This window comes from Phoxinus phoxinus, assembly GCF_949152265.1.
Source record: "Phoxinus phoxinus genome assembly, chromosome: 2".
NCBI classification, from domain to species: Eukaryota; Metazoa; Chordata; class Actinopteri; order Cypriniformes; family Leuciscidae; genus Phoxinus; species Phoxinus phoxinus.
In genome coordinates this window covers 18,532,652-18,545,636 of record NC_136877.1, presented here as the reverse complement: position 1 = coordinate 18,545,636, position 12,985 = coordinate 18,532,652, and the positions used below count along the sequence as shown (strand labels likewise).

The following is a 12,985-nucleotide window of genomic DNA, read 5'->3' as shown; positions in this document are numbered from 1 at the left end:
CCGTCTCATCATTGGACACGTCCACATCACAGTCACTGTCACTCATGTTGCTGGAAATTGCCAACTCTCATGGACAATGAAAGACTTCCGGTTGCTTTGTCACTTCAAATCCCTGCCTGTCCTGTGTAGATGTCCCTTAATAAAGTCTTTTGAAAGTAGGTAGGACGGTGGAAGAGGAGAGCGAGAGAGAGAAGGGAAAGTAAAAGGATGGCAAAGATGAGGTGAAAAGGATAATACGAAGGATTTAGGAGGATAAAAAATGTACCTGAAGAGGCGGGGGAGAAAAGGTTGAAAGTTGAAAATGGAGCAGGAGGGCAAGAGCGAACTATCAGTTGTAGAGAGATTTAATGAATGTCTAAAAAGAAGAGAGAGACCCTTGACTTTATCCCTCTCTTCCTCTCTCACTCTGCCATGTATTTTTAACTGCTTGGGGGCATTTGTAGCAGTGGTTCAACTTGTCAAGCCTGTAAAGTACTTAAACTTTGACTGCATAGAATGGAAGAGACAGAGGAGGAACAAGAGAAAAGAGGGAGGCAAAGAAATGGAGAGAAGAGGAGGTTATGGTAATAGAGATGCTCACATGGAGTGAGAGATAAAGGAAGGCTGGGGTGGGAGCGGAGGATGGAGGGAGTAGCGGAGGTGTAGTGACCTAGTTTAGAAACAGAGGGATGGTGTGTTTAATGGGAGAAAGACGGAGAGACGCAGGGAGGCGTGCTTTGGCAGGCTGCCATGTTGGATTGTCTGGTTTCCGTGGAGACAGAGCATGAGAAGAGCACACTCGTCCGAAGAGATGCGCACACGCTCGTCCTCAGGCTTACTCATACGCTCACACCTCGACTTTATCTTGCTCTCTCTCGATCCAATTTATTCAAGAACTCCAACAGTCACGTTTAGTGAAATTAAGTAGGGTTTGGTTGTCTCATTTACATAATAATAATCTAGGTATATAAAACAGTGCTTTTTCAGATGCCAGCAGCCATATCACCCTGTAGCTCAAGACTGGTTGCCCACTGAAGCTAAGCAGGGCTGAGCCTGATTAGTACCTGGATGGGAGACCTCCTGAGAAAACCAGGTTGCTGCTGGAAGAGGTGTTGGTGAGGTCAGCAGGGGGCGCTCACCCTGTGTGGGTCCTAACACCCCAGTATAGTGATGGGGACAGTATACTGTCAAAGAGCACCGTCCTTCGTATGAGACGTAAAACCGAGGTCCTGACTCTCTGTGGTCATTAAAAATCCCATGGCACTTCTCGTAAAGAGTAGGGGTGTAACCCTGGTGCCCTGGCCACATTCCCTCCAATGGCCCTTGCCAATCATGGCCTCCTAATGATCCCCATCCACTGAATTGGCTCTATCACTCTCTCTCCTCTCTCCACCTGTAGCTGGTGTGTGGTGAACGCACTGTCGTTGTACTGTGGCTGCTGTGGCATCATCCAAGTGGATGCTGCACACTGGTGGTGGTTGAGGAGAGACCCCGACATGACTGTAAATCGCTTTGGGTGTGCAGTAGTACATATGAAAAGCGCTATATAAATGCCTCATTCGTTCGTTCGTTCGTTTGTTCGTTCGTTCGTTCATTTTTTTTTTTGTTATTTTGTTGCTGTTGGCAAAAATCTTTTAATATTACTGTTGAAATAACCAGATTATTTTGCATTTTTAACAAGTGCAAAGGTTCTGAATGTAAATGTTGAAAGTTGTGGCTCTGAATGGCCTCAAAACAGCAGTGTGAACATCCATGTACTAAAAAGTAACTACATGTTCAGGGCTTCATCTAAATGAGCCCATCCAGAAATGGTATCTATCTGTCATGAAAACTGCACATGGAACAGACAGTGGTGATCCAAATGCAGGCTTTAATAAAGGATGATCCAGAATACACACCGAGTACACAGGCAGAGGGTCAGAGTCCAGGTAAGCAGTCCAATACAGCAGAAGTACAATACAAGGGCAAGGCAAACGGGTAAACTAGATACAGGCAGGGAGTCCGGGAACTGTGAAACACGAAGAAACTAGGAACTAGGAAAACGCTCAGTTTGCAGTATGACACTAACAACACTTAGCAAAGAGACCAAGGAAAACAAGGCTTAAATCATAGAAGCTAACAAGCATAATCAAAACCAGGTGAGAGACATAAAGCATAATCAGTCCAAATCAGTGGCTCAAGCGGGCACTCCAGCCGCTGATTGTCACACTATCAAGCATCAAGCACGTCTGTGCTGAGTTCTTGGCTACAGTGGATAATGGTTATTCTTGGTTGGTACTTGAAGAAATGCGCATATGGCCGCATGCTGGTGTGTTTTGGATCCAGAGTTTTTGTTTAATTTTAAATTTAAATAAAAAGATCGTTGATCTGTACCCGAGTCATCCTCATTCCTTCCCGAAACCTGACACATATATACACTGCTTGACCAATGTTTGCCTATTTACATTCAATGTGTAGTCATTAAATGGTGATCTAATTAGTGTTCAGTAAACATTTTATTTTTACTAATTCTAAATATGTACATTTTAAATATTTTATTCAGGATCTTAAAGAGATGCAACTTGCAATGCAATGTAATGTACAACTGTATGTTTTTACCGTACAGTTTAACCAAAATGGGCCATTGAAAAATCCTGTCCATCTGGCCCACACGTTCCTCCCATTTGGCTTGCTTAGTTGGAGAAATTTAATATTCTACAATATTATTGATCTGCCTTACTTAAGGTGGACGATGATGCACTTTTCGATACAACTTTTGTTGTATTATTTTCATGTTATCACTGTGAAGCAGCTTTGATACAATCTATATTGTAAAAAGCGCCATACAGTATATATAAAGGTGACTTGACTTGAATTGACTGAATGATTGGAGGGCCTAAAGGGATTTTTTTGTGAAAAAATTGGGGATTTCTTTTTTAGGCCATATCGCCCAGCCCTAGATATATGGTTGTATTGTATTAAAGGAACTTGTCCTTTTAACCTGTGCAAGTGTGCAGGGTGAAAGTGGTCTACAAATGTATGGCAATAGTCTCTTTCAGCAGTTGCACAACTGTGGTCCACACTCAAAATATAGAGTGGCTGGGAAAGCTGTGCAACTGTGCAGCTTTATTTGGCATTGACTGTACAGTCTTTAACTCTCTGGAAAAGATGTTTGTGTGGTGAAGGGCTCTACACTTTTCTCATGTCTTGTCTCCTGCTTTGTTGGGGGTTTATTTCATGTATGCTACATGTGCAGAAGCAGCATGTCTTACATTGCAGCAATATCTGTGAATGTTTTGGCAGTAGCAATTCTCTGTACTTGCTCTGCAGCATCTGCAACATTTCCACGTCCATTACCATGCCAATTTCTCTGAGAGTTGTCATGACAGAATTAATCAACTCAATGTTTGCTTAAATATTTTACAGCTTATATTGAAGATTCAACAAATGGTAAAAAAAAAATAGTTTTGACCATTTAAAAATAAATAACAAAACACATTTAAATAATTAAAATGTAGTAATTGTATATAATATATATATATGATATATATTTATATGATATACTGATTTTTGTTTCATGGTCAGAATCTGTCACATTTTTAGTTGGTTTGTTCTCGTTTAGAGTTTGTTTTTGATCTGTTCTACTCATGTCTGTGTTTCTAGGTTGGTTTTCAGTTTGTTCGCATCGCGCGTGGAATCAGGGAAACAAATTTGTGTTACATCCTTACACATCCCAGTGTAAACCCCCCTCAGTTCTGCATCATGTTATGTTTGTTGTGCTGTTCATAGTCCTTTTATTCCTAAGTGTTTTGTGAAGATTTGAGTTTGTTCTTGAAAATTAGATTTAAAGCTGCTGCACTTAGATCCTGTTTCATCTCTGCTGCAACCAATGTGTGACACTATCATAAATGATGGGGGAAAAAAAAACATTGACAAAAAAACAACAACAAAAAAAACACACAAAAAAACATTAAGCCTACATTTATTAATAATGTGTAGCCTAATTTTAAATAATTTTATATTGACATGTTATTAATGTGTACTGTATCTGAGACTACAGTAAATGTGGTGTCCGTCAACTGAAGGCACATTTTCCTGTTGTAACAAGTTAGCTCAAAGGGGAAATATTAATAATAATCCACAATTACCAATTATGATTAATTATTAATATTTGGTTCAGTTAATTAGATTAACTTTGAGGTGATCTAAATTAATATTACAATCAATTAATCCGTTCCAACAAACTCTTTGATTATCCATTTATCCTAAGAAAAGTGTATCTTTCATGGACACCGAAAGACAATTATTTCTTAGCATGTACAGCACTTAGAGCATGTAACAAGATCAAGATCGTAAAAGGGACTTTGTTGCAAGCAGAGGATCAGAAACTAAATACATAATTGTGCACAAGTTTTATTAACTAAATCAACTAAAACATAACTAAACAAACATACATACATTCATACATACATACATACATACATACATACATGCGTAGGTAAGATGGTGAGTGTTATGGAACCGGAAGCAGGGAATAGAACTATGGAAAATATCTATTTAAATATGAGAAGAACCATCAGCTTATCATTCTCAGAGCACCTCATTAAATTGATACTTGCATGGTCTGTGTGCGTGGACAATTCTTGAAGTGGTTGAAAATTGAGTTTGTTGATGAGTCTGTGAGTGTCAAAAGTCTTGGTGCAAGTTGCCATCGTTTTCTTCTCTGCTTGATGGAGAAGATGATGATGAACTTGCATGGTGGTTGTGATGCTGTTGTAGAGAGTCTTCTCTCTCCTGAGTGAGCACATGGCTGTTGTGAGTCGAAGCCTGCAGCCCGAGGGCCTGTTGAGGCTACCCTGGACAGCATGGCATCCTGAATGTATCGAGAAGGCCAAGAGTTGATCGTTGCCCATTCAGTGATGGTAAGGTTGTAGTTTTCTGGATTGAAGCAGGTTTCCCCCAGTATCAGCAGAAGCGGTGTTGCGGCGAAGAGCTAAGAGAGGGAGAAGGGCTTGTGTAGATGCTATTTGAAGCCTGAGAAAAGTCTCACCTCTCAGGGTTGGCTCGACCAATAAGAAAGGGGGAATGTTCAGGCGGGGATTTCCTCTGCTGGGAGGATTTATGGCTCTGTCTCAAGTGTGATTAGACACAGCCATTGCGGATTTTGTCCATTTATACTCCGATAGATATAACAAACATACACTGCATTCTATGAGAAGGTGATGTACACTAAAGTGTGAGTCATTAAATGAGAATTAATTAGATGGGAGACCCGATGCAGGTGGGGTTACCTTGACCGTTGGTTCAATCATAAAATACACAGTATCAAAAACAATAGTATTAAAAACGCTACACAAGACAGTAAATTATCACACACAATGTTCTGGAATGTATTGTTCATTTATAGACCAGGTCGTCTATGATTAATGCAGCAAAGTCTGTTCCTGTCTCCCCCATTGTCTCTGTCTTGAGCACGTGACCACATTTTTTAACAGCCATAAAACCAGCTTATCTGATAGTGGTCATGGTAACCAGGACCTTCTTGCACATTTACTGGGGATGGGACCCCAGATCCCAGAGTGAGTTTTAAAGATTGTTTGGCACATATACCAAATAATTGTGTCTGATTTGTCTCAGTCGTTACACTGTGTTGACGTCGCCATTGCCGTAGTAGACATGGATTTAAATACACATATAAAATGTTTAGGTTACAACTGCATATGTCTGGAAAAAATACAGTTTTTGCTCAAAATAAACCAAAATGAAAAATATTTAGTTTGTAATCCCTGTTTAAAAGATTCCCCATCTCCCCATACCATACCATACCATACCAGCCCCACCCCCTCCCCCACTCCCCATCTCATACTAGAATTAGGGTGCCCACTCCAACAAGGTTAATTGATCCACACTGTGACATGATATCATTGTTTTGACATGAAAATGCACAATAGAGAACCACTAGTATCCACCACTAAATTATAAATGTTTTATTATTTTTTTCAAATCCACCACTAAATTAGCAAACTGTGACTTTACGGTCAATATTGGAGTGGATACTGGAGCGGCATAGCTCATTTTGGTGGCCACACTACTGTAGGAGCCTTGTAGCTTCTCATAGGAGTGTAATGTAGAGAGTTTGTTCAATTCAAATGGGTCAAGGGACTCCTAATGGCCAGTTCATCTCTGAGAACCATTATATTTCCTTTTTGTTGTTTTTCATAAACTTAAAATCACAATATAACGGAAGTAAGGACAGATCTCTTTTTTTTCTCTCCATATGTGACATACATTTTAGTGAAACTAATTATTGAACAAAAACTAAATTGTAAAAATGTCGGGAAGATCTGAATGAGAGCTTGCAGTTATTTTTAAAACAGGAGCGGGTTTTAGAAGACTAAATTGTTGGAGAAGTCCACCATACATCACCAGAGAGATGTTTGCCATTTTCACCGGAAGGTTGATTTATTAGATATTGATTAAAAAGCACAAGCTCAAATAAATAAAAAGAAAATAAAGAAAACACATTTAGATCAAAAACATTTCCATTTCTACATTTCCATTTCATTTAGATTACATTTCATGTTATTCATTTCCAAACACGTTTATTCAGCTCCATTTAACTGGTTTTTCCTATAAGTGCCTTCATTACCAAAGCAGCCAATTCTACAGTTTTATTTAGTGCAGTGTTGTTATTCAGTTGTAGAATTTGGTTCCGCTGAAGCTTGAGCGATTCACACGCACACATAACGGCTCATGCCCATGCTCGCAAACATCACACATATGATTGCAGAATTACTTCCTGGAGGCTGAGAGGTTTCAGACATGCATGATTAGATCCCTGAGGTGCCCATCTGCATGACCGTGTAAATTACACCGCCTATTTTCCAATTGCTTCCAAAGTGTGCATGTACAGGTTTGCATCATAATTTTGTGATATCTCTCTCTACCATATTCATCTTTTTTCACCTGTCTTGTGCAAGCTTGAGAGCAACTTTGATATAATGTATCTATTTAACAGTACTCGTTTCCATCTTGAATGCAATTGAAGGCCTGAGAGAGATTACCGTATCGATGATGCAACTGAAGATCAAGTCAATTTTCCCCTCTGTTCAAGAGCCACTTACAAGTAGCATTTTCTGGCAAACACAGCTTGCATTATATGGTATTTGAAACCATACAACAAATAGAGCAGTAATGCCTCTCTAATTATTCTCTGAAACTAGATCTTTTTATTTCTTTCTCATTTTCTTATTGTTATATTGGAATAATCCATGATGGCGGTCTTTCAGAGTCCCCTGTGGTGCACGATTACAGTACATTCTGAAGGAAAGGAAGAGAGCAGGAGTGCTTAAGTGAATCATTAGCCAGCACCATTAGAGTGAGTCAAGAGCCTCTTTTTTATGCATGTGACCCTAATTAAAGGAGCGGATGGGAGTATATGTAATATTTTTTCAGAGATCCTTCCCCCCATTAGTACTGTTTTCTCCTATTAGCTCGTCAAGACACACACGCACACACTTTATATGGTTTCAGTTAAATGCCAAAGGTAATCATGATATTTTCTTTTTCTCTTTCTTTTGTTTTGTTTACTGTTTTTGTGAGTTTTGATCTTCTGGAAGTTTCACACTTTTTTGTGGTTCACACAGTGTTGCCGCTGGACCCCTGATATGTTTGTTCCGATGTTGGTCTTCATTATTTTTCAGCTTTAAAACAGTTTGAGCCTCAGAGACCAAAATTCAGAGCCTCCAAACTTGATCGGATGATCCCATATCCTGCCGCTACTCTCGTATCCTTCTGATTTTAGGTGATGCTAGATAAAGCAAATGTTTTCACTCAGCTCAGGAATTGCACTACAACAAAAGTCAGTGTCAAGGAAAGTCAGTTCACACAGCGGCCATATATGCAATGCCTCAGCAGCTATTTCAGTCATGCAGTACCAGCTCCTACTTACTTAAATGGGGAAATACTGAACTCTCAAAAACTACTGCCCAAAATTACACTTAAATAACATATTTCAGCAATATCAACAATAAAATATGACATTGACCTAACTTTTCGTCGGTTAGGAACCTGGGTGTGCTCTTTGATACCAATCTTTCATTTGAAAATCACGTGTCTAGTATCTGTAAAACCTCATTTTTTCATCTAAAAAATATATCTAAACTACATACTGTAATATGCTCTCAATGCAGAACAATTAGTTCACACGTTCATGACATCAAGGCTAGATTATTGTAATGCTCTACTGGGTGGTTGCTCGACACACTTAATAAACAAACTACAGCTGGTACAAAATGCAGCAGCTTTAGTTCTTACCAGAACTGACCATATTAGCCTTTTTCTGTCAACACTGCATTTGCTCTCTATTGAAAAATAGATTTTGATTTTCTGATTGCTGACATTTTCACGATTTTGCGTTTTTGAGGTTTGCGCAGAGAAAACGGATAATCGTTTCCACCTTCGAACCTATTTCAGGGACACCAGGCACTTTTTGTACGGATGGGCGGCCGGAGCGTGTTAAGGGTTTTCTGTTAGAACGGTGTCGTGTTAACGGCCCTAAGTTAATGACTAACGATCTTCGCAACTTCACTGTTACGCTAATTTCTATTATCACTGTAAAGCTGCTTTGAAACGATCCATACTGTTAAAAGCGCTATATAAATGAAGGTGACTTGACTTGACTTGACATTGACTTTTCTATCCACCTTTTTCTACACCTCATGAGGCTGTGCATGATTTATGGGAGTAACTTTAGTTAAACTCACAGTGCGAACTATGGGGGAGCTAGGGGGAGCTCGGCTCGGCTGAAATTTTCGGGGGGTCTCAAATATTGACAATATTGACAATGTGTTATTTTGACGTGCAATTTCAGTTTTGTGTAATGTGATCATTATTATGTGTAAAATAGCAAAAATATAATTCATTCATGCATGACGGCGATTTAAACCTACCGGTAATTCACTTCAATAAAGATACGTAACTATACATGCTATTCTTGTCATGAGCATCAAGGTGTGGTGGCGCTGCGGTGCAAATTCCACTCATGTTAACTCAAAGATTTGTCTAAAAAAATATATATAAACGAGGCCATTGACCTGCGCGCAAAGTCCTTGAAATACATTCTTGGTTAAGGTAAGGCATATTATTCCCAAAATGTGTTGTGGCTGGGTTAGTTCTGCGTGGCTCTCGATGTATTAGGCCTAATTGAACGGAGGAATTATGGTATTCTTCTGTAGCCCGACGAGTAATTTAACCGTTGTTCATGTGAACTCAAAGACAGCCTATTTATATACTATTTGTGGGTGGCTGTTTGCTGTTTGACCTATCAATTCGTGTCAATAAAGTATAATAGGGTAAATCCTATATAGTGCTTTATCCTATATAGTGCTTGCATAAAGCAAGTAGTGCATTCACGGCATTGTAGCTGTTATGTATGTATCGTTCATTGCGTCTCTCACGTGACAAATGAACGAAAGACTCGGAAGGTAAAGTAAGTATTTATGTTCCTTGTAAATTATTTTTGACTGCATTATAATTACTCCTTAATTCAGAATATGATCAAGATTGCATAGGTGGATGTGTTCGGGGAATTTGCCGGTTAAAAGTATAACATTTAAAGCCCCTTAAATGAACGAAATGACTTGAAAAAAAGAGTCGTTTTTTTTTAAGATTCGAAAAAATCGTAAAAAAATTATGATTTTTTAAGAATAATGTTGCCTTAATAAAAAAAATTTCATTAACTCAAACATGGTAATAATATTTGATTTGCGTCATTTTCACAGACAAAAATTATTGTATTTACCTGGGTGACACTTTATTTGAATGTATCCTTGTTACACGTTACATGCATTTAGTGATAACTATAAATAATTACATTTATTAGACATAATTACATGCAACTAACCCTAATCCAAACTAGGGCTGTGCGATATAGCTAAACTTATAGCTAACTTTTTGTATAAGTCGAAAAGTTTGAATTTAAAACACTGTTTTTTATTTTATTTATCCACATTATTAAGGCAAACAACCAATTATATTAGTTATAGCAGTCAAAAATAATATGTAAACAAAAATATCTTATTTATGTCTTATATTAAAGGTATAGCGGAGGATCTTTCCTAATTTTAGAAAAGACCCGCCCTCTCCATTTAAAAAAAAAAAAAGCACATGCACAACACTCTATTTGCTCCCGAGAGGGAACGCCTACTAGCAGTGATTTTAAATTTCTCCAAATAGCATGACAAACTTTACCTGTCTAGTAGAATCTTCGCGACTGCGGCATCAGTGGGAAGCCCAACCTGTGCTTTTAGCGCACACCAGCGTGTGAACGGCCTTACGTAAACATATCACCAGAATGATTGACACTTAGGTGGACCAATAGTATAGGCTACCCACCCGGAAAAAGAAAATCCTCCGCTATACCTTTAAGATAAAAAAAAGTAAACGTTAAAGAAACTCGTGAACTTAAAATGTTACAAAATGTGTGCAATGTAAAAGTGTAAACGTAGAACAATCAAGGTGAACTTTGAGGTAGATCAACATCTGTATTAAGTAGCGGTGTAACGGTTCACAAAATTAACGGTTCGATGCAACACAGTGGTGTCACGGTTAGGTACATTTTTGAATCACGGAAGCTACACCAGATTTTTTGCCAAGACATGAGAAACCGGCATAAAGAAACCGGCATTTATTAAAAAGGCTATGAGGAGGTCTTCATTCCAGATATCTCTGTTCCCCATTTCTCTATCACTCCTTCATGCCTTGGTTTCCTTCCTCTCAACACGTCATCATGCCTTTGTTTCTCTGAGGTGGTACAGTAAGATTGAGCTTATATACATCACAGAGAGACTTACAACTTCCTAAGGTAGCAAAAACATGTTGCTTGTGTTTAAAAATGGAACGTATACACATGCTTACACGTGGTGCAATCCACTATCCCTCTGTGTATACATTAGTGGTACATGTGCATCAGTTGAAACATTCCTTCCCTTTTAAAGAACATGCCAAGTATCATCATCAGTGGAACATCTCTCTGCTCAGTGAACATGTTACATTGCACACATACCTCTAAGCAAAATATAGATCATCCCAGATCTCTGCTCAGCACACATGTAAATTTCATAAATCATACATTTCCAGGGACCACTATCATTTGAGAAAATCCACAAAACTCTGCAACTGTGATTAAGGAAATTGGCATTTATCACCACAGCACCTCTATTCACAACATCCACAGTATCTATTCTTTAAAATTCACAATAGCTATGTTTCAATCCACATGTTTTTATCCGAATTAAGTGATATCGAATGAAAAATGCCTTATGGAAACAGTAAAATTCGATTGAATTTCATGAATATCGACTCAAATGAAATGCGTTCGGTCTCATTGGATTTTATCTTGAGCGATATACGGCTTATGCGATAAACGCTGATGGAAACGTTATTTGCCGAATAAATAATGAATTGCATTTTGTCTAGCAAAACTTTGTTCGCAAATGTTGGCTTGAATGTTGTGCGATTCAGTGCGAAAATGAATGAAAACACCTTAAAATGTCTCAAATCAATTCGATATACTAATTTGATCGCAAAACAGCATGTGACGTCATTACGCACAGGTTTTTATTCGCTTTAAAGCCGTTGGATGGAAACACACTTTGACCAGCTTTATTCGCATGAGTTTTTTTACCGAACTTCAGATAATTCGATTGACATGTGGATGGAAACTTAGCTACAGACTAGTGTGGTTATATTGTCCCCTTTTCCATTCTGCATGGGTCCGGATGACTGCTGCTTATGGATATATATTTTTAATTGAAATAGCTTGAACAAGCTTTTCTATTAATGTTTATGCACAATTGTATCAGTATCATACTTTGGCTAATTTGCAGGTTGTGCAAAGGTAGAGTTTCTCTGCCAACACATTCAAAAAGAAATAACTGCTAATTAGACATTTAACATTTCATCCAAGTGTGTGTACTGGGGTTAGAAAGAAATCAAGGCTAATATTCAGAAACTAGATTTTTATATTTGAGTGGTACATGTCCATGCAAAACATTATGTGGTGTTTCATCTATGGTGTTTTCTAGCATGGCACTATGAGGTTGCTATGTTCCTAAGAGCTGCTGGTGGTTACTTACTAGCCCAAATAATGAAAGAGAAGCCCCTAACCCTAAATATGAATATTGTAATATAGCAAGTACTAAATATATGTGCCTTAGCAACCACAACTGAATATACAGTATTTTTATTCTGTGTGTATTTTAAATGATTTGTATTATCAATGGTGTTCTTTAAAATGTTCAGAAATTAAAATGTTAAATAGTATACACATACGGTGTGTGTGATGGGTGTGTGTGTGTGTGTGTGTGTGTGTGTGTGTGTGTGTGTGTGTGTGTGTGTGTGTGTGTGTGTGTGTGTGTGTGTGTGTGTGTGTGTGTGTGTGTGTGTGTGTGTGTGTGTGTGTGTGTGTGTGTGTGTGTGTGTGTGTGTGTGTGTGTGTGTGTGTGTGCGCGTGCGTGTGCTTTGTGAAAATTGTGAAAATGTTATTGCCATTAAAACTAGTAGCAGACAGTCTGAAAATTAGATTTGGCATCCTCTGAGGACAAAGACAGGAGAAAAGTTTCAACAGAGAAGGAATGACAGAAAATTTTAATGATGTGGAGGATTGTGGGTTGTGACGTGGAGGGGTGGAAGGGGAGTAAAGAAAGAAAGAGGGGTGAAAACTGCTGGGTCGCTGTAATATAATAATGAATGTAACTGGCTCCATGCGACTCATGTGAAAGGTACAATTATCTATGATGGTCAGTTTCCCTACTCTCGCTGAGCTGCTTTTGATTATAAAGGAAGTGACTCGTGAGAAGCGGCTCCTGTGGATTTTAGACATCGCTAATTGGCTTTAGAGTATCAGGGTACCTGGATCTTGGGTGATCAATACAGTCTAATCATTAAGCCTTTATGATATCCTGATTAAAGTGTGATTGGAAATAGACCCCCTGCTTGTCTGCTCTCCTTTATTGATTTTTTTTCT

At 38.5% G+C, this 12,985-nt stretch overlaps 1 protein-coding gene across 3 annotated transcripts in view; it reads left to right on the top strand.

Annotated features, from left to right (window-relative positions):
- pcxb (pyruvate carboxylase b) overlaps nt 1–12,985 on the top strand; it is a 237,790-nt gene that overhangs the window by 95,418 nt on the left and 129,387 nt on the right. The gene's annotated exons all lie outside the window — the stretch shown is intronic.